Source organism: Oncorhynchus mykiss, chromosome 28 (genome assembly GCF_057628025.1).
Source record: "Oncorhynchus mykiss isolate SJ-2025 chromosome 28, ASM5762802v1, whole genome shotgun sequence".
Classification (NCBI taxonomy): Eukaryota; Metazoa; Chordata; class Actinopteri; order Salmoniformes; family Salmonidae; genus Oncorhynchus; species Oncorhynchus mykiss.
This window is the reverse complement of record NC_143049.1, coordinates 3384539-3406209: the sequence shown is the minus strand read 5'-3', so window position 1 is coordinate 3406209 and position 21671 is coordinate 3384539. Positions and strand designations below refer to the sequence as shown.

Sequence of the window (21671 nt, the reverse complement as noted above, 5' to 3'; positions counted from 1 at the left end):
AATCATGTTAAAGTATTAAGTGACATGCAGTCATATTCAAGTCCTGATTGGACCATTAGTTTATTTGATGCATCAAATAGTGTTATTTGAAACGTTAAATAACAAGACGTTGACTGACCCAAACAGCCTTTGATAGGTAACTGTTCCATATACAACATTATTCAGAGACGATGGGATAAATAAGCCTCACTAAGTCACTATCATGCCTGGACAGCGCTCCTTTACCGCTACTGATATATTTATTCAAAGACATCTCATGTCACTTACTTCACGACTCCCTGCATTTAATTATATTACTGTCTATTTCCTTCAACTGTCTCCCATCAACACACAAGGACACGTCTATACGAAAAACACACGTGCGCGCTCACACACACACAGTCATTTACACTTCTCCATCTTTGTGCCCTCAATATGACTGTCTGGTCTGCTTTGTCCCAGAATCCTTAACGGTAACAGTCCCTCGAGCTCCAAGGTCTCAGAACTTGGTGCAAGGTCACATAGACTGGTGGAAGGATGGAGTAAATAGAGAGAAATAGAGATGGAGAGTAGGGCTGGGAGATATCAAAGATTGTCTGTTATATTGACAAGATAGTCAAGTGACCGCTTTAACAATGGAAATACATAAATAAATACATGTCCTCAAAGACGGGAAGAGGCGAGATCAGGTGGGACAATTCTAGCCAATGACAGGGCAGGCCATAGAGATAGAGGACACATCTTTGTATGATGGAAGCCCTCAATGACAATGGCCATGCCATAACAGGTTATATCCTCTCACTTCGCCTCTTCCTCTGTCTGTCATATGCTCACAGGGATAATGAGCATAGAGAAGAAAAATACATGTTTAGAACTGATAATTAATCACATAGTGCAAGAATGAATGCAACTAATTGATTATTGAATGTTATGATGGACACAGCTTTGTGGAACCAAAACATACACAGTCAACAGCTCAACAAACTCGAATTCGAGAACAAATCATTTTGGGGGCTGCTGTTCGCGAACAACATTGTACTTATCACCCTCATGGCAGTCAAGCAATGCATTCCGCCAAGAGTCGTTCACAATCTAGTCCGGTTGTGGCCATAACTAGACCTCGTTTCAAATGTAGCAAGCAATAATCATATTTTTATCCCTAGCAATCAACAAAGCATTTTATTATGTACAACTACATTGACGATAATAATCGGCTGATGCGGATATTGAAAAAAAGTTTAAAGTAACTGTCCAGTGTTTCCAAATTTCTCTGAAATATGACTTACAATATGAGTGAAATATATTTCCTTCCAAAAAATGGCAATTCAGTATATTAAAAAGCAGAATTTCTCTGATGGAATGATGTGTGCATACCGCAACAATAGAATGGTGTGTGCATACCCAAACAACAGATTGGTGTGTGCGTACCCCAACAACAGAATGGTGTGTGCGTACCCCAACAACAGAATGGTGTGTGCATACCCGTGTGCGTACCCCAACAACAGAATGGTGTGTGCGTACCCCAACAACAGAATGGTGTGTGCGTACCCCAACAACAGAATGATGTGTGCGTACCCCAACAACAGAATGGTGTGTGCATACCCGTGTGCGTACCCCAACAACAGAATGGTGTGTGCGTACCCTAACAACAGAATGATGTGTGCGTACCCCAACAACAGAATGGTGTGTGCGTACCCCAACAACAGAAGGGTGTGTGCGTACCCCAACAACAGAATGGTGTGTGCGTACCCCAACAACAGAATGATGTGTGCGTACCCCAACAACAGAATGGTGTGTGCATACCCGTGTGCGTACCCCAACAACAGAATGGTGTGTGCGTACCCTAACAACAGAATGATGTGTGCGTACCCCAACAACAGAATGGTGTGTGCGTACCCCAACAACAGAAGGGTGTGTGCGTACCCCAACAACAGAATGGTGTGTGCGTACCCCAACAACAGAATGGTGTGTGCGTAACCCAACAACAGAAGGGTGTGTGCATACCCCAACAACAGAATGGTGTTTGGATATACCGGTCATTAAAGATAATCATGCGAGTAGACTGCTGATTAGCCAGCTCATCCTCTATGAGGAAATAGCAAGCATTGTTTAAACAGTCTGTTTGGGATACAAATGGGGGTTTCATGCTTTGGCCACAAAGGATAGGATGGGTCAAAAACATAACAGAATATTAAACTTTAAAGTGAGATTTTCACTGGACAGTTATTTCAAGTTTAAACTTTTTCTAATGTTTGCAAGTATGGAGCCAATAGGTTTTAGTGTTAGAATATATCTAATTAAATCAAAACAAGGTCCTTATCTATAAAATTTATCAACAAGGTTCATAAGCTATGGAGGTGAGGTGACAACCATTATGTAGCGTAGCCTACTATTTTGACTCAGAGGGGGACAGCCTGACAACATGGAAAGCTACAGCGTTCGAGGCTACATTCGAATTGTGCAGGAAGGTATAGGAGTTGCCATTGTGACTAAACCACTATCACTGCCTCGCAGTCAACAAAAACCAAGGGTGTGGTTCACAGTTATGATAAGGCTTCCTGAGGAATAACTGGATGCTAGCTAGATAATTAGCCTTGCCCTGCTAAACATTGTGCATCAATCACAAACCGAGCTTCTAGCTGCATACTTCCACCCTCCAAAGCATAAAAATGGAGTATACAAATTATTAAAGTGCATGTCTGAAGAAAAGTATGCATAGTGCCAGCAGAGAACTGAAATATTTGAGATGTTAGCCAAACTATTAGCATGTGCTAGCAAAATGAAACTAGCTTTCCTGAGAGCTGCCTGTATGCACAGTTCACAGAAATAAAAAGACACAGCAGCACTATATTTCCCTCAGCCTGCTCTTCAGTAAAGGAGTGGTACTAGCACAGAGTCAGAGTCAGGGCGGTGGTGTGCTGAGATAGGCCTTCGGAGTTGAAGGCATTGGAGGAAACGCAATAACGCAGCCCTGGCTGTTTGGTGTGCTTTAAATATCAGAAGTCAATATCACCCTCGCTCACCCTGACACACACTCACTGACACAAACTCACTCGTATACATTCGCACACACACATTCTCAGTTAAGTTAACACACACACACTTATACTCACACTGCAACTTTATCTAGGGCCGCCTCTACACCACTGTGACACACAGCCATGAGCCATATATCCCAGAGTAAACACTGTTTCCTTGACAACGCCACTTCCCATGTTGACTGAGAGCTTTTATGACCAGAGAGATGACCGCAGGCCAAGGACAGGTCTGGGACCAAACACGGTCTTATGGGTTCACTGGGTTAGGTCAGCAATACAGCACAGGGTCTTATACTGGACAGGTCTAACACCTTCCTCATAGCATATTTCATATTTTCCTTCAACATCCTCCTTATCATCATCATCATCAGTGAGTATTATACAAAACACACAAAATTACTTGATCTACTCCTAATAATCATCATAATAACCATCCTCAGTATCAGATCCCCTTTTCTTGCCTCTTGCAGCATATGCCTGGTTTGTCATGGGGCGAAGTGGTGTGTGTGTGTGTCTGTTGTCTCTGTGTGAGCAAGAGAGTGAGAGTTTTTGGTTAGCGTCGCACAACAAACAATGGCTATTCATTACAATGAGAGCAAACAGAGGATCCGAAGACAATGAGATCTGTTGTGTGGCCCACATACACAGTCACTAACGACGCACACACACACACACACACACACAGACACATGCTGGCATGTGTGTTTAAGCTGCCGTGAATGTCCGACTGTGTGGCCATGTGAGTGACCGTCGGAATGACTGTGTGGGTGCACGGATGTGTTAAACTCATGAACAGACACATGGAGGATAATGGCTTCTCTTATGGTCTAATGAGAAGGCTATCGGCTCACGTTTACATTAGTGTCTCAGTGGCTGTTAAAGAGTCTGGGATTAAACTGCACATACCAAAACAGATCTGTTATTGCTCTGTCTGTGGCCAATGCATTTACATTCAACTGTATGGTGGATATAAGATGTACTCGGATCAGTACTAGGGCCACTCACGAGAGTGGCGAGTGTATCTTGTTGTTGTCCAATTGTAGGAAAGGGAGAAAGCACACAGTTAAAGTTATGTAGGCTCAATTAGCCTAGCTAACCTTAGCTTGCTAGCTAGCTATTTTAACTAGCTTATCTCGGTTTGTTGCAGTCAAGACAGGTAGTATGTAATCAGATGAGATGATAAATAACTAACAATAAGTTAGTCTACCAGCGTAAATCAACTTGGTTGCTATCTCTCTTACCCCTCTCACAGACACACAACGCACAGCCCCTCCCAAGCGCCCTGCTTCTCTCTCCCTCATGCATTACAGTTCCTGTTAATAAAACAATGGTATTTTTTTCTCCTCCTACCAGGGTTAAGCTCAATTCAGAATTGAATTGGGAATGCCTCAAGAATTACAATACAATTCTTGAATTTGAATTGAAGTAGTAAACAGGATACAGAATTGTAATTCAAATCTGAATTTAAGGAAATAGAACTGAATTCAGTGAAATACAATGACATTCAAATTTGTCTTCTATTCTATATTAAGTTAAGTCTATACAAATAAACATTGTCCATAAAACATAAAAAATGTTGTTTTATATATGCATATAAAATCTTGTTGAAACAATAGATTTTCAGGACAAACTTCAAATTAATGATCAAGGAAAACAAAACTTGTATGTTATTGCATTCGTTTAACCCTCAAGTTGACCCTGAGGCCTTCAAAAAGAAGCCAAACAAATGAAATGGTTGGTGGAAATATAATTGGCTATTCTAAGCATTGTTTCCAGATAAAAGTGATATATTGTTTGGTATCTGGAAGTGTGACCTTTCAGATTCAATAAAACCCTCGTTACATGACTGAGTTAAATTTCTTTGAATTGCACTGAATTCAAGTATACTTCCTGTCACTCACACTCAAATTCAAATTCTACATCCTGTGGGAGTTTCTGAGCGCACAATTGACGCACTGGCCGATGATTGCTTTATCTGTATAACATGAAAACAGCCTAACCAGCTCTGCTGGCAACAATTCCATTACGCTTTTTTGCCAACTTTTACTGACACCGGCCATATTCAATGGGTGTTGTACACTTCAGCTTAATACATGTAGCTAGCTAGGTAAACAAAGTGTAAGATCAAACACGCCACGTGAGCAAAGCAAACGGCTCTGGGATACGAAAAATAACATCAGCTAGGGAGCCAGCCAGCTAACATTAGTTAGCTAGCTAACATTACACTTTAGCTTGAAATAAACCACTTTGTCAAAATTAGAAACATATAATATCTGAAAATGTAGCTAGCTAATGCTAGACTATCTTACCTGTATACATCATCATGCATGATGGATGAGTCTCCCTGTCAGGAATGGCATACCATGGTTGACCTTAGTTTGAAGAGGTAATCCAGAGAGAGGTGTTTTCTCCATCTCATTAGCTATCAAATTCTAATTCCACTGATTTCAAAACTTGATCCTCCAGAAAGTGGAGAGCAACACTTATGCAACTCCACTACACAATACATTTTTTAAAAGGAGCATTCAAAAGGATTAGCATCACAGACTGACCAGCTCAAATAGACAGAAGCCCTCTATACAAATTGTAATTCTCAGCAATCTACACACAATACTCCAGAATGATAAAGCAAAAACAGGAATTGTCCATAGAACTCCGAGAAAGGATTGTGTCGAGGCACAGATCTGGGGAAGGGTACCAAAACATTTCTACAGCATTGAAGGTCCCCAAGGACACAGTGGCCTCCATCATTCTTAAATGGTAGAAGTTTGGAACCAACAGGACAGCCACCCTAAGCACACAGCCAAGACAATGAATGGCTTTGAGTGGCCCAGCCAGAGCTGGACTCAAACATCTCTGGAGAGACCTGAAAACAGCTGTGCAGTGACGCTCCCCATCTAACCTGACAGAGCTTGAGAGGATCTACAGAGAAGAATGGGAGAAACTTGGGGCGGCAGGTAGCCTAGTGATTAGAGCGTTGGGCCAGTAACCGAAAGATTGCTAGATCGAATCCCCGAGCTGACAAGGTAAAAATCTGCCGTGTGTCTGAGCTTGTATCATCATACCCAAGAAGACTTGAGGCTGTAATCGCTGGAAAAAGGTTTTTCAACAAAGTACAGAGTAAAGGGTCTGAAAACTTATGCAATATTTCAGTTTTAGTTTTTTTTATAAATTAGCTACATTTTCTAAAAAACTGTTTTTGCTTTGTCATTATGAGTCAAGGAATCTGAATACTTCCCGAATGCACTGTATATTGTATGCAAAAAATATATATTATTTTATACTAACACAATTGCTCAGAGAGATGTTTTTTGTCAAAAAGGTAGGGGTCAAAATGATTGGCACCCCTGTTTTCAATAACTTTCAATACATCACCTTGCAAGGATAACGTTGCTGAGCCTTTTTCTAAAATGTTTTCTGAGATTGGAGAACACATTGGGAGGGATCTTAGATATTCTTCCATACAGAATCCTTCCAGATCCTTGATATCCTTCATCTGCTCTTATGGACTGACAGCCTTTTTTAATTCAAACCACAGATTTTCAATGGGTTTCAAGTCCGGAGACTGAGATGGCCATTGAAAAATATTGAATTTGTAGCCAATTAACAATTTCTTTGTGGATTTTGATGTGTGTTTGGAGTTATTGTCTTGATGGAAGTCAAGTTTCAGCCTCCTGGCAGAAGCAACCAGGTTTTTGGCAAAAATATCCTGGTACTGGGTAAAGTTAATGATGCCGTTGACCTTAACAATGGCCCCAGGACAAAATGGCCCTATAACATCAAAGATCCACCACTATATTTTACAGTAGGAACGGGGTCCTTTTCTGTTCATGCATTCTCATTTTGACACCAAACCGACCACTGGTGTGTGTGGCCAAAGAGCTCTATTTTCATGTCATCCAACAAATGTAAATTGGAGTTTGCTAAACTGCATTGGCACTTGGATTGGAACCTGTGCTTTGGTCAAATGACATGAACACCGGTGGTGGGTTTGGCATGAAATGAGAATGGATAACTGAAGTAAACTGTCAGTTTAAAATGTTTTCTCTTTCTGAGATTTTTACAGATGTTTTTACAGATGTAAAAAAAAATACGACATTCATTGTTCTACTAGTAGCTTTGCAGTATAGCCTTGCAGTAACAGAGTACTACAGCTGTCTTTAGATCAGGCTACAGCTGAACCTTGCCTGTCATTTCTTCTACAGTATGTTTTTCATACATTCCAGACATAATACTACTAAGACAATGAAATCCGATAACCAGGTAAGCTGCAAGTAAGTATTTGACTATTCAACTTGCCAAACCCTTGAACAAACATTACAGTTTGGACTGTGCCATATAGCAGCGATCGAATCAACCGCTACCCGTTGCCATGACAGCCTGGTGTTGAGTGTGATATTGGTGTAATATGGGGCATAACTCAGTTCAAACTCAATCGTAACATGGTAGTAACATGCCTGTAGACCCAAATGCCCTATGAAGGCTTAGCCTGTTAGAGGGAACCTCTCAGGCACCTCATCCTGTCCTCAGATCAGAGCATAGATCATTGAGAGATACAGGGAGACACTCACACATGTGCAAACACACAAACACACACACATGATTGAACCTATGAAATATACACACACAGGCACACAAGCACATGCAAAAATGCATGGTCGCACAAATGCACACACACACATCATGGAGACACACACATAAACACACAGCAATGTGTCAGCAAATGATTCCACGAGGAACTGAACATCACAACACAATAAAAATATATAATCTCCACCCGGCACAGCCAGAAGAGGACTGGCCAACCCTCAGAGCCTGGTTCCTCCCTAGGTTTCTTCCTAGGTTCCAGCCTTTCCAGGGAGTTTTTCCTAGCCACTGTGCTTCTACATCTGCATTGCTTGCTGTTTGGGGTTTTAGGCTGGGTTTCTGTACAGCACTTTGTGACATCGGCTGATGTAAAAAGGGCTTTATAAATACATTTGAATAAATACAGCTGTCTTGGGATGACTCTCCCTTGTCAAAGAGATGTTTAATCTCAGCATGATCTCCAGTATAAATCAAGGACATGAAAAAAAGATTAAAAGCATTCCATAAGGGAAAGGCAGAACCCACTACGTAATCAGCAGTGCATCTCTATGGGCCACTGCAAACCATCTAACTCACAACAACAAAATTCCTCATTGGTGCTTCAACCACAGACACACCGCCAAGAGGAAACCAATGGGGAACTGAGTGGAGAGGAGAAGGGAGGATAAGAGAGTAGAAGACAATAGAGGCCAGGGCCCATAAACTTAAAGCATCAGACGAACAGAACAGAAGGGAGGAGAAGAGAAGAGAGTGGAGAGGCCAGGACTGTAAAGTCTAAACCCAGAGAAGGAGGACCCAATGGTGCTAGCTAGTAGCTACCAGCAACTGTCTCCCTTCACAGCAGAACCAGTCATAATGCTATAGTACATGTCTTCTCATCATAACACACAGACAACAGGGTTACTTTACTCTTGAACACACACATGTAAAACCCGTTAAATGACAACATTGGTGAATCTCTCTCAGCCGTTCAAAGTAGTATTCACTTACTTAGCTGCTCCAAATAAACAGTGCCGCGCCACAAACTAAAAAGCTTCCATTCAATGAGTCGCTCTCTCTCTCTCTCTTTTTCTCGCACTCTCTCAGTTACTCCCTCTCTGTGAGACACACACAAAGAGACGCAGGCAAACACTCACACACACACACACACACACACACACAGACACAGCCACCCCCTCACACACTCTCTCCTCCCGCGACCCGGAATGTTTGGCAAGGCTTTACTGTACTGAAATACAGCGCTCACCATATAAGGTAGCAGCAGCTACACATGTCACACATCATTTACATGCAGCAGGCTGGGAGTTCACCTTACACAGCACACACACGCTGAGAGTGCATGCTAAAAACCACACCACCGCCAGGCTGACGCTCAGAGTTGGGAGGAGAAAGTGAAAAAACAGAGCGAAGGAAAGTAAAGCGAAAGAGAGAAAGGAATGCTAGAGAAAATAGGCAAGCCTTTTTATGTTTAGTCGTAAACCAAGCCTCACTCTGGTTGGCCCGTTGGTTTCCAACATGTTGAGTTAGACAGAGGGAATAGAACCTGTGTATCCCAACTACTGATCCACTTTCCTGCTTCCCGGAGTAACCACAGCCTTATACACACACACACACACACACACACACACACACACACACACACACCACACACCACACACACACACACACTCCTGCTTCTAGCGTTCGCCACAGAAAGAAGTTATAGAAGCTATTGTGTGACCTTCTGTATTTAGTCTGGTATGCATTTTCTGTGTCTGTGTGTGTGTGTGTGTGTGTGCGCAAGACATAACAAACAGATGTTAACCCAGTGCCCCGCAAAGCGAACACACACATAGACCTAAAGCTAACAAACCCCAGCATATCTTTCCCTTACAACAGGCGGGACCATACTGCTGTAAGTAAAGACAGTCGCCTCGTCAGAGAGGGAGATAGGGAGAAAGAGAAAAAAAGAGAGTAGGGTAAAACGGAAACCCTTACCTCTCACATTGCTGTTCGGTTTGTGCTCGCGCATCCGTGTGTCTGTTGAGTATGTGTGTGTTTGTGTGTGTTCAGACAGGCCACGACAGAAGAGCCCCAGGCACCGGCTGGACCATTCTCAGGCAGAGCAGAGTGAAACGAGGGAGAAATCTGGCGGAGGGGTGAGTGAGTGAACAAGCGAACGAGTGAAGGCACTGCGCAGAACGGTGTGGTGCGAGAGGAGGAGTGCCTGCCTCTGTGTGTGTGTGTTGCTGGCTTGGCTCTGTGCGCTAGTGTCTCCCCTTCCCTGCTCCTGTTGGTGGCTGTGCTGTGTCTCTGGGCTCCGGGCTACTGCAGCCAGAGGAGAGCTCCACTTGCTGGACGACTGCACTGTAGCAGCAGCTGGAGAGGAGGAGTGGAGGAGGAGGAGGAGGCAGCACTGACTGCATCCGGCAACACAAATCATACAGACTCTCTGCTGCAGCTTTCTGGCTGCTCGCTCTCTCTCTCTCTCGCTCACTCTCTGTCTGTCTGCTCGCTCCACCCACTAGACCAACAACCAGGAACTGCTGGCTCTATTACATCAACACTGTTATTTTCAAGGGTGTGAGAGAAAGAGGGGGAGAGAGAAATAGGGAGGGGCGAGACAGAAGGTGAAAGATTGTCAGACCTGCACAGCCTTAGTTAAAGTGGTAGATGATCTCACAGCCAACACAGACGCCAAACAACTCTCTGTGTGCTGCATTCGACACTGTCGACCATCATGTCCTTCTGGACAGACTGGAGAGGTGGGTTGGCTTCTCCGGTCCAGTTCTATATTGGTTTGGAACCTATTTTATCGGTCAAGAGTTTGTCACCCATGTGGCATTCCACAAGGTTTGATTTTGGGTCCGTCACTGTTCAGTTTATATATTGTGAATGACAAAATGTGTAGAATTGCAGGAAATAAGCTTTTAAACCAGTATTGGGGAACATCCTGCGCGCCACATCTATTTCTATGGGCACAAGCACTGTTCATGACAAAAACTGTTCACACCCCTCTTGTTGGTGGAGAGAAAGGTTTTAAAGCTTATTTACTGCAATTCTAAACATTTTGTAATGAGGTACAGAGAAAATGTTGCAGTTTTAAAGCAAATGTTCATGCAATTCTATGGATTTTGCCATGTCTGATGTGTATGCATGTGATATTTGAGTGACTTAGACATGTTAGCTGACATGGACTATTTCATCTTGATATCTCGGATGGTATGCAATGACTAACATGACAAGAGGATTCTACTAGTGCATTCTACTATTACAACTTTCAAGAGTAAGTTGAAAGGTGGGAACCCCTGCACTAAAAAAAAAGAAAAAAAGACTCCGCCTACCAGCACCCATTTTCACCTTTCCATGAATCTAAACCCCATTATAAGTCCACATAGTCCAAGGTTCCATATTCCATGAGTAAAAAAGATGAGTGACATTTTTTTTGTAACGAATATAGGATTGTAATGTGTAGTGTTTTGCAATGTTGTGGAAGAGGCAACGTTGTAATCTTCGAGTCCTTGCACAATTGGTGGTTGACATTCAACTTATCGACCACGAGACAAACATTCTGCTTCTCTGCTTGGAGAGAAGGGGTACAGGGTACGTCGTCTCTCCACTACTTCATGGGCAAATTGTTCTTCAGAACCCTACCCCGTTGTATCAAGGCAACCTTCATTTTGTAGTGAGTTAGCCTACCTACAATTGGATGGAGATTTCTCTCCCCTTTGCTGCTAAAAATCGATTGTATCTTCCTGTTTGCTTGTCATCTTGAGATTGTGTTTCATGAAAAGCTTCACTTCATTCTCAGTTGCCAGAAAGTTTTCATTTTCATCCCCCTTTACTATCAAATACAGTGCCTTGCGAAAGTAATCGCCCCCGTTGAACTTTGCGACCTTTTGCCACATTTCAGGCTTCAAACATAAAGATATAAAACTGTATTTTTTTGTGAAGAATCAACAACAAGTGGGACACAATCATGAAGTGGAACGACATTTATTGGATATTTCAAACTTTTTTAACAAATCAAAAACTGAAAAATTGGGCGTGCAAAATTATTCAGCCCCCTTAAGTTAATACTTTGTAGCGCCACCTTTTGCTGCGATTACAGCTGTAAGTCGCTTGGGGTATGTCTCTATCAGTTTTGCACATCGAGAGACTGACATTTTTTCCCATTCCTCCTTGCAAAACAGCTCGAGCTCAGTGAGGTTGGATGGAGAGCATTTGTGAACAGCAGTTTTCAGTTCTTTCCACAGATTCTCAATTGGATTCAGGTCTGGACTTTGACTTGGCCATTCTAACACCTGGATATGTTTATTATTGAACCATTCCATTGTAGATTTTGCTTTATGTTTTGGATCATTGTCTTGTTGGAAGACAAATCTCTGTCCCAGTCTCAGGTCTTTTGCAGACTCCATCAGGTTTTCTTCCAGAATGATCCTGTATTTGGCTCCATCCATCTTCCCATCAATTTTAACCATATTCCCTGTCCCTGCTGAAGAAAAGCAGGCCCAAACCATGATGCTGCCACCACCATGTTTGACAGTGGGGATGGTGTGTTCAGGGTGATGAGCTGTGTTGCTTTTACGCCAAACATAACGTTTTGCATTGTTGCCAAAAAGTTCAATTTTGGTTTCATCTGACCAGAGCACTTTCTTCCACATGTTTGGTGTGCCTCCCAGGTGGCTTGTGGCAAACTTTAAACAACACTTTTTATGGATATCTTTAAGAAATGGCTTTCTTCTTGCCACTCTTCCATAAAGGCCAGATTTGTGCAATATACGACTGATTGTTGTCCTATGGACAGAGTCTCCCACCTCAGCTGTAGATCTCTGCAGTTCATCCAGAGTGATCATGGGCCTCTTGGCTGCATCTCTGATCAGTCTTCTCCTTGTATGAGCTGAAAGTTTAGAGGGACGGCCAGGTCTTGGTAGATTTGCAGTGGTCTGATACTCCTTCCATTTCAATATTATCGCTTGCACAGTGCTCCTTGGGATGTTTAAAGCTTGGGAAATCTTTTTGTATCCAAATCCGGCTTTAAACTTCTTCACAACAGTATCTCGGACCTGCCTGGTGTGTTCCTTGTTCTTCATGATGCTCTCTGCGCTTTTAACAGACCTCTGAGACTATCACAGTGCAGGTGCATTTATACGGAGACTTGATTACACACAGGTGGATTGTATTTATCATCATTACTCATTTAGGTCAACATTGGATCATTCAGAGATCCTCACTGAACTTCTGGAGAGAGTTTGCTGCACTGAAAGTAAAGGGGCTGAATAATTTTGCATGCCCAATTTTTCAGTTTTTGATTTGTTAAAAAAGTTTGAAATATCCAATAAATGTCGTTCCACTTCATGATTGTGTCCCACTTGTTGTTGATTCTTCACAAAAAAATACAGTTTTATATCTTTATGTTTGAAGCCTGAAATGTGGCAAAAGGTCGCAAAGTTCAAGGGGGCCGAATACTTTCGCAAGGCACTGTATATATAGTTTGATATTATATATGATATGGTACTCAGATATATCCGGTATATGGTGTTTCCCGTCCTAACTATAACAGATCGTAAGCTTTTAATCCCACACCACCTATCTCCGTAGCCCATTCCAAATATCTCCGTAGACCACTCTCTCTTACAGTGCATTCGGAAAATATTCAGACCCCTTATTCAACTGCCTGTGGAGGCAGTTAACCCACTGTTCCTAGGCCGTCATTGAAAATAAGAATTTGTTCTTAACTGACTTGCCTAGTTAAATAAAAGGTCAAATAAAAAAGAATAAAAAAGTGTTACTTTACAGCATCATTCTAAAATTTATTAAATAGATGATTTTCTTCATAAATCTACTCACAATACCCCATAATGACACATTTTTTTAAATGTGTAAAAAAAAATCTAATGGAAATATGACATTTACATAAGTATTCAGACATTTTACGCGGTACTTTGTAGAAGCACCTTTGTCAGCGATTACAGCCTTGAGACTTCTTGGGAATGATGCTACAAGCTTGGCACACCTGTATTTAGGTAGTTTCCCCAATTTTCCCAGCAGATCTTCTCAAGCTCTGTCAGGTTGGAAGGGAGCATCGCTGCACAGCTATTTTCAGGTCTCTCCAGATATGTTTGATTGGGTTCAAGTCCGGGCTCTGGGTGGACCACTCAAGGATATTTAGAGACTTGTCCCGAAGCCACTCCTGTGTCACTTGGCCTTGTGCTTGCTTAGGTTCGCTATCCTGTTGGAAGGTGAACCATTGTCCCAGTGTGAGGTCCTGAGAGCTCTGGAGCAGGTTTTCATCAAGGATCTCTCTGTACTTTGTTCCGTTTATCTGTCCCTCGATCCTGACTAGTCTCCCAGTCCCTGTCGCTAAAAAACATTCCCACAGTATGATGCTGCCATCACCATGCTTCACCGAAGGGATGGTGCCAGGTTTCTTCCAGACGTGACGCTTGGCATTTAGGCCAAAGAGTTCAATCTTGGTTTCATCATACCAGAGAATCTTGTTTGTCATGGTCTGAGAGTCCTTTAGTTGCCTATTGGCAAACTCTAAGGATGTCATGTGATGTCATGTGCCTTTTACTGAGGAGTGGTTTCCGTCTGGTCACTCTACCATAAAGGCCTGATTGGTGGAGTGCTGCAGAGATGGTTGTCCTTCTGGAAGTTTCTCTGATCTCCACAGAAGAAGTCTGGAGCTCTGTCAGCGTGACCATTGGGTTCTTGGTCACCTACCTGACCAAGGCCTTTCTCCCCCGATTGCTCAGTTTGGCTGGGCAAGCAGCTCTAGGAAGAGTCTTGGTGTTTCCAAACTTCTTCCATTTAAGAATGATGGAGGCCACTGTGTTCTTGGGGACCTTCAATGCTGCAGACATTCTTTTGTACCCTTCCCCAGATCTGTGCCTCGACACAATCCTGTTTTTGATGAGGACATGTTTTATTCAATACATTTTCAAATAAGGCTGTAACGTAACAAATGTAGAAAAGCTGAAGGGGTTGAAATACTTCCAGAACACTCTAACTGACTTATATTTTTAACTGTGCTGTGATGTATTACATTCATTCTGAACCTTTGTAATCTCATAGTATCCATAGATTGTAAATTAAAGATAAATATTTTTGCTATTAGTATTATTATATTGTTAACTGATTGACTATAACTTTCCAAATCACTCAACAGTGCTATTTGTAGGGTTAGCATTTTAAGTGAATGCTGTGATTTCTCAGCCACTCCTGAACCTGTGACCAGAAACAAGCCAATGAGGGCAATACCAGAATAAAATATGTAATTCTTCTGTCTCTTCGCAGAAAAACCTTCAGAACTGAAATGGTTGTATGCGCCATATCCTGTATATAACATTCTGTTGGTGGCAAGAATGTTGTATAATAATTTCAATTGAAAAACTCTAAGTCTTGAATAAAGCGTTGTTTTGTGTGTCAGTTCATAAACCATCTGAACATCGAAAATCTTTTCCCAGTTATTTTGCAACCTGTATCAACATTTGGTCCTCAAATGAAACTGGTATATTTTTTGATTTATGACAAAAAAATGATATATAACTTTGGATAGAGCAAACATTCCCATATGTTTTTGATAACTGCATGTGTGACATACCATCACCATTCCTATTGATAATATCATAAATGTTTTACATGAATAATGTTTTTTTTTTAATACTCAGTATATTTGATTTTAACCATAATATTTGTTTTAATATTTGTTCTGGCTTTTCAGGAGGATGACATTGAAATTGTAACCAGCTTTGTATGGGTTGTTTTTAGAAAAGGTGATCCTTTGAACAAGGATTCATTTTTAATTAACCGAAAATGAGAGCTTGTAATCTGGATAAAGGCAAAAAGGATATTTTGAACAAAGGGTGAGCCATTCTTTCTAATCTACTGGAGGACCGGTTCGGGTTTAAGTAGAACTTTTGTATGACTGAAGCTTTTAGTGAGATGTTTAATTCTTTAATATTTAATAATACAATATTTTACCAACCAAAGAAACCAACACACAGCACACAGATACAGTATACCAACTAGAAAGGCCACAGCCCAGGGGCACAATACAAGAGAGAGAAAGAGAGAGAAAAAGAAAGAGAGAAAGAGAAAAAGAAAGAGAGAAAGAGAAAGAGAGAGAGAGAGAGAAAGCCTGACCTGGAGAAACCATCAGCTCAAATGCATGACATTAACAACCATGAGAAACCATCACACAGCTCCCAGCAACCAACCCAAAGCTAATGCATAGTTTACTGGTCAAGGCAGGGAGAGAGGAAGGGAGGCCACAGCCACAGGGTTGGGTCCAAGGCTAATTTTATGCCCATGGATGGAGAGTATGTGAGGTCAGTGGAGATGTTGCACGTGACTGGTGCAACCGGCTTCCCTTTACATAGGCTTCACTTGAACATCTATGGTGAAATGCTTAGTTCTGAAAACAGTTGAACCAAGCATCCATCGTTTCTTCACCTACAGTATCTCAATGAAATGTCACTAATTTAATTGCAGTGCACCTGTGCACTACAGGTTTCCCGGCACGCTTGTCGCTCTCTTCTCTCAGCCCCCTCTCTCGCTTTCTCTCTGTCCCACTCCTCTGTGACTCCTGTCTCCCCTCACTCACTCTGCTCCCCATCTCTCTCTTTCTATGTCCCCCTACCCCTCATCCCTTGCTCTCCCTTTCTCTCCCTGGATGATGTGATGAGCTTTGCCTGTTAGCAGCAGATCGGCGCAGAGCGTTGTAGGCCAGTCTAACTAGAGCTGGTGATAAGTCACCTCTAATTTACACGGCTTGGCCTAAACCCAGGGTGACAATCTCTGACAGCCCCAGCTAGAGGACTAACTGGGTTCAACTCCGCAAACACCATCTTGTTCTTTCTTTCTCCCTCATTCTTGATTTCCTTCTCTAGCTTCCTCTTACAATGTTCTCTCTCTCTCTCTCTCAAGAGCGAGAGAAGGCTGCATACCAGCTCCTAGCTGGACTGAAATTAGAAACTTGAGAGCTAGTGCTGGGTAGTTCCAACCGCACAAATTTTAACTTTGATGGACATCAGTTTTCTCCATTACTGCTCACACACATAGTAACCAATCACACACCACACATAGAAACAGATCCATTCACGTTTGAGTCAAAATGGCTGCTTTTAATTAGCTTTGATATGATTATCTGTTCTAGATGAGAAACTGGGGCCCCATATGGATCCGTTGAAAGCCTATTGGTCAATGCAGGCCAGGTCACTCTGACCCAGATTGGAGGAATAGTATGCTTTGACCTGTAATAGAGGTGCAGGGTGATTGATGCATCGCGCCAGTATTTTGTACTCACTTCATTTCTCTCTCTATTTCCCCATTTTGATTGCGGACATTTTCTCTCAGTCCTCAATCCCTTCTCTATGTCATAACCACAGAGGATATTTCTCTACATTTAAAACCCTAGAGTCGATGTCCGCACCCCCTTGGAAATGGTATTAGCATTCCCAATATAAAACTGTCTGTTTAAGCTAGAGATATGTGTTTTTTGCTTCATGGGCTGCGTCTCAATCAACCACATCCGCCAATGTTAGCTAGCTAGCTAGCTAGGGTAGATGAGGTTATTCTGCTGCGCTCTCCGTCCTTGTCTAATGTTACAACAACTCTATTCAGTTTAAACAACAGCCTGCCTGTTGGTTGCTCATTGTAGCTTACTCCTTCTCATTTAGCTAACGTAATTACGCCATTTTAATTCCATTTTGCATTGATTAGAGATCTCCCACTTTGCGTTGTTACACACGGAGCCTCTGGCCGTAGTGCACACCACCTTTAGTGGCCAACAATAACCACAAACGACATGCATAAAACGTGTGTAGACTATACTGCCCTACAAAGGCAAAATATAGTAACTAGACTTTTGGTGAAAATTGAGTTAAGACTGGAATCAGGCTTTGTATTATGTGTTTTATCTTGTGATGAAGTGTCCTGGTTCAATTCTGTTCTGTTTCAGAGAAAATGGAGTGTTAAAAGTGCAGTAACTATATAATCTGAGTAAAAACCAAGGCAATCAAGCAGTAACTTAAGTTACTATGCAAACATTGAAACTGAGAAAAATGGTGTTTAAAGTTTATTTGTTGTCCAGCCAAATATGTTGTCGGTAGATAACTGATCTTATTATGAAGTATTTTTTGTTGTTGTGTATCAACTACAATTTAAGTCAAATAAATGCCCATACAAAGTCAAACAGAAAAACAACAAGAAAGTTGGATAAACACATTGTGATTATAGATGCTGCACAAAGTTACATATTTTTAAGTATAAATATTCTGCGTGATGAAATAGTCCTTGCACTATGGAGAAAAAAAGCTTGAGGGTTACTACAATACAACATTCAAAACATGAAAAAGCAACTACATAAAACAATTGACTACAGGTGGAATGTAGTTAAAACTCTCATACTGTTTCCATCAAACAGAAAAAAACAACAAGAAAGTTGAATAAACACATTTAGATTGTGGATAATGCCAAGAGTGTGCAAAGCTGTCATCAAGGCAAAGGGTGGATGCTTGAAAGTATCTCAAATATAAAACATTTGAATTTCTTTAACACTTTTTTTGGTTACTACATGATTCCATATGTGTTATTTCATAGTGTGGATGTCTTCAGTATTATTCTAAAATAGTCAAACATAAAGAAACACCTTTGAATGAGTAGGTGTTTCAAAACTTTTGACTGGTATTGTATACAAATGCAATGTATGTTTTAAAATGGTTTTAAAATCGATCAATACTGTAGGTGACCTTCTTTGCGAGGTAGTGGAAAACCTCCCTGGTCTTTGTGGTTGAATCTGTGTTTGAAATTCACTGCTGGACTGAGGGACCTTATGTGTGGGGAACAGAGATGAGGTAGTCATAAAAAAATCATGTTAAACACTATTATTGCACACAGAGTGAGTCCATGCAACTTATTATGTGACTTGTTATGCTACATTGCATTACTGAACTTATTTAGGCTTGCCAAAAGGAAGGGGTTTAATACTTATTGACAAGACATTTCAGCTTTACATTTTTTATTAATTTGTAAATTAAAAAAAAAATGTAAAACATAATTCCACTTTGACATGATGGGCTATTGTGTGTAGACCAGTGACACAAAATCTAAATGTTGTCCATTTTAAATTCAGGCTGTAACACAACAACATTTGGAAGAAGTTAAGGGGTGTGTATACTTTCTGAAGGCACTGAATATAGGATGAAAAGGATCATTTACGTTTCTACACAGTTTCAACATATACATAGTTCTGATGATTATGTTGAAATTTGATTGATGTAACAACATGTTAATCAGGTTAAGTCAATGTATTTAACGTGATGATTTACCCTAACTTCAATGTTTACAATGCTGGTTGAAATGAGATGAAAACGTACTGGTTTATGCATTTTTCAAATCGAATGCAATTTCATCTTATCCACAACTACTCTCTGTCTTTCTCTCTTTCTCTCTTTCTTTATGAGAGACAGCAGGCCAAAACTTTTAATGACACCTCTCTCTCGTTCTCTTTTTCTTTCTTTCTTTCTCTCTTTCTTTTTTTCTTTCTCTCTCTCCCTCTCCCTCTTCCTCCTGTGGTGAAAACATTGAGTGTCTCCCTCTCTGCTCAGCGCCCTGCTATTTCCCAGCCTTCTGTAAATTACACTGGCTCACTGATGTGGACTGGCTGAAATGTCCCAGGCCCTTTATAAGCCCTGATGGCCCATCTATCACACACAAACACACATTACACCACCATTACAGAGCATCACCCAAAAATATATAGCATGGCACGCAGCATCGCTGACAGGCTGGAAGCTCAGAGAGCTACATTCAAAGTCAGCAATTTCGCAACATTTTGTCGTTGTGATGTTATGAGACAGCAGAATGAAGATGAGATATAACTGCTGAGACTAAAATAGTTCCTCATTCCTTCTGTGTGGTAACACCCCTTTTGAATGCAGCCTTGAGGTATTCGGTTTGCTTGTCAACAAAGTTAATCAATGGTAAATGTGAAGAGACTGATGAAGTCAAACTACGAGACAAAAACTTGGGAGTAAAACAATTATAATCACGCAAACTTCAATTGCTAAACTAGTGGAAACCATTTAAAAACATTCTCAAATAATTTAAGAAACATTCTCATAGACTACATAAAAAAAAGCATATCATTCATCTTACAGCAATAACTGCCTTGCTGGTGCGTGAAGATAAAGTTGTCCCTCAGCGCGCCATTTTCTATGGCTCTCTCTCGACTCTGACGCAGATAGGAGAAGCAGGTGCGATTCTAACAGTCACAGACTTAGGAAACAGAGGGCATAGTGTCCCTAGCTGACTCCACACTGTATGCAGTAGCATATCTCTTAACTTTGGCCTTATCTAGGGAGATTATATGAAAGTGAATGGAAACACCCTGTGTAAAGAGATATTTCAGTTGGCTTTGCAGTGTGCTATAATATTCAGGCAGGTTGCAGAGAAATAGTTGCAAACAATTTCAAAATGTCACCATCTCAACCTCAATCATTCACACTCATAAACACTCACATAAAAGGAAGAGTGGAGATGCTGACAGCTGTTGCGGTAGTAAAGTTAAAACAAAAGTTTTTCAAACAAAATACATTAAAATAAAACAAGTTCTGCATGAAGTCGCTACTGAATGAGGCACTTATAAATGTTATCTTTAGAAAATGTTCACAATATAATCAAAAAGTACCAGAATTAAAGTGTTTCGTATTCTCTGCACGGTATGGAAGCCGCGTGTAACAGTTAATTCATTTGTCAAATATGTATTATAGTTTTACATAGAGAAAAGTATGAAAGTAAAGTCAAATCAAAGTAAATATAATAGTTTACATCCAATATATTTCTAGGTTTATGAGGTTATCCTCATCCTAAAGAGAGGTGGCCCTTAAGTCCCCTGTGTCTGTGCCTTCTTACCTGTATGTCTGTAGAAAGCTGACGTGACACTGGGGCTGAGTGACAACACTTTAACCGAGTCACAACGTACCACAATGCATTGTGGGTTAAACTGCCCATCTCTTTTCTCTCTTGCTTTTTCTAACTCAATAGTTTTTTCTCTCTCTCCACTTCCTCTCTTTATCTCACCCCACCGCTCTCTCTCTCTCTCCCTCCTCTCTCTTTTTATTGCTGTTACTTTACCTCCCTCCCTCCCCCCTCTGTCTCACTCTCTCAATCCACCTCCCTCCCCCTCTCTCTCTTTCCCTCTCTCCCAACAGCGCCTTCTGCCTGGCGAGCGGCCGAATCACACCATGGCCGATCCGACAAGCAGGTTGCCATGGCAATCTGCCCTTCTTATCTCATTTGCATCTTTTGCTTACATTATGTGCTGCCAAACATGGTAACGTTTAATAGTTTCTCCCCGCCATCCGCCAAATTTCTCTTTTTTCTTTCACCCCCCACACCTCTCTCTCTCTCTCTCTCTCTCTCTCTCTCTCTCTCTCTCTCTCTCTCTCTCTCTCTCTCTCTCTCTCTCTCTCTCTCTCTCTCTCTCTCTCTCTCTCTCTCTCTCTCTCTCTCTCTCTCTCTCTCTCTCTCTCTCTCTCTCTCTCTCTCTCTCTCTCTCTCTCTCTCTCTCTCTCTCTCTCTCTCTCTCTCTCTCTCTCTCTCTCTCTCTCTCTCTCTCTCTCTCTCAGCAGTCAGTGTGTGTGTGAAAAGAGGAAGTCGCTCTGACATGTGACCAGTTTGCAGCATTACAGATAAGGAGTGAAACAATTCGAAACAGGAAGTTGGGTGTGGTAGTGGTTCTGTTTAGGGGCACAGAAACAGAAGGGGAGCTTAGGTCACCATATACCCCCCTCCCACATAGTGTGTATCAGGTGCACTGGCACAAGGTTTCACTTACCCCAAGTTCCTGTTCAGAAGTGCATTTGTATATCAGACCTTCAGTGCCAAGCCCGTCAATCTGTCACAGTGGTAGAGACAGGAGACAGACTGGCCTTCTGAAGTCAATATTGAGAGGAGAGCAGCACTCAGCACATCCCCACCTGCCGCCAATGGAGAGACAGAGAGAGCGAACGAGAGGACACAGACAGACAGAGGAAGAGAGAGCGAAAGAAAAAGAGAGAGAAAGAGATTTTTCTAAAAGTG

At 41.6% G+C, this 21671-nt stretch overlaps 1 protein-coding gene across 50 annotated transcripts in view; it reads right to left on the bottom strand.

Annotated features, from left to right (window-relative positions):
• LOC110508342 (muscleblind-like protein 1) overlaps positions 1–21671 on the bottom strand; it is a 101441-nt gene that overhangs the window by 79271 nt on the left and 499 nt on the right. For 16 of the 50 annotated variants that reach the window (XM_036966997.2, XM_036967003.2, XM_036967005.2 and 13 more), the window contains exon 1: positions 9582–10149. The gene's annotated coding sequence lies outside the window, so the exon portion shown is untranslated. Of the gene's footprint in view, positions 1–8594; positions 8840–9581; positions 10150–20501; positions 20834–21426; positions 21569–21671 lie in introns of those variants that run through there. The other 34 variants (XM_036966999.2, XM_090225849.1, XM_090225851.1 and 31 more) reach the window with 5 other exon arrangements.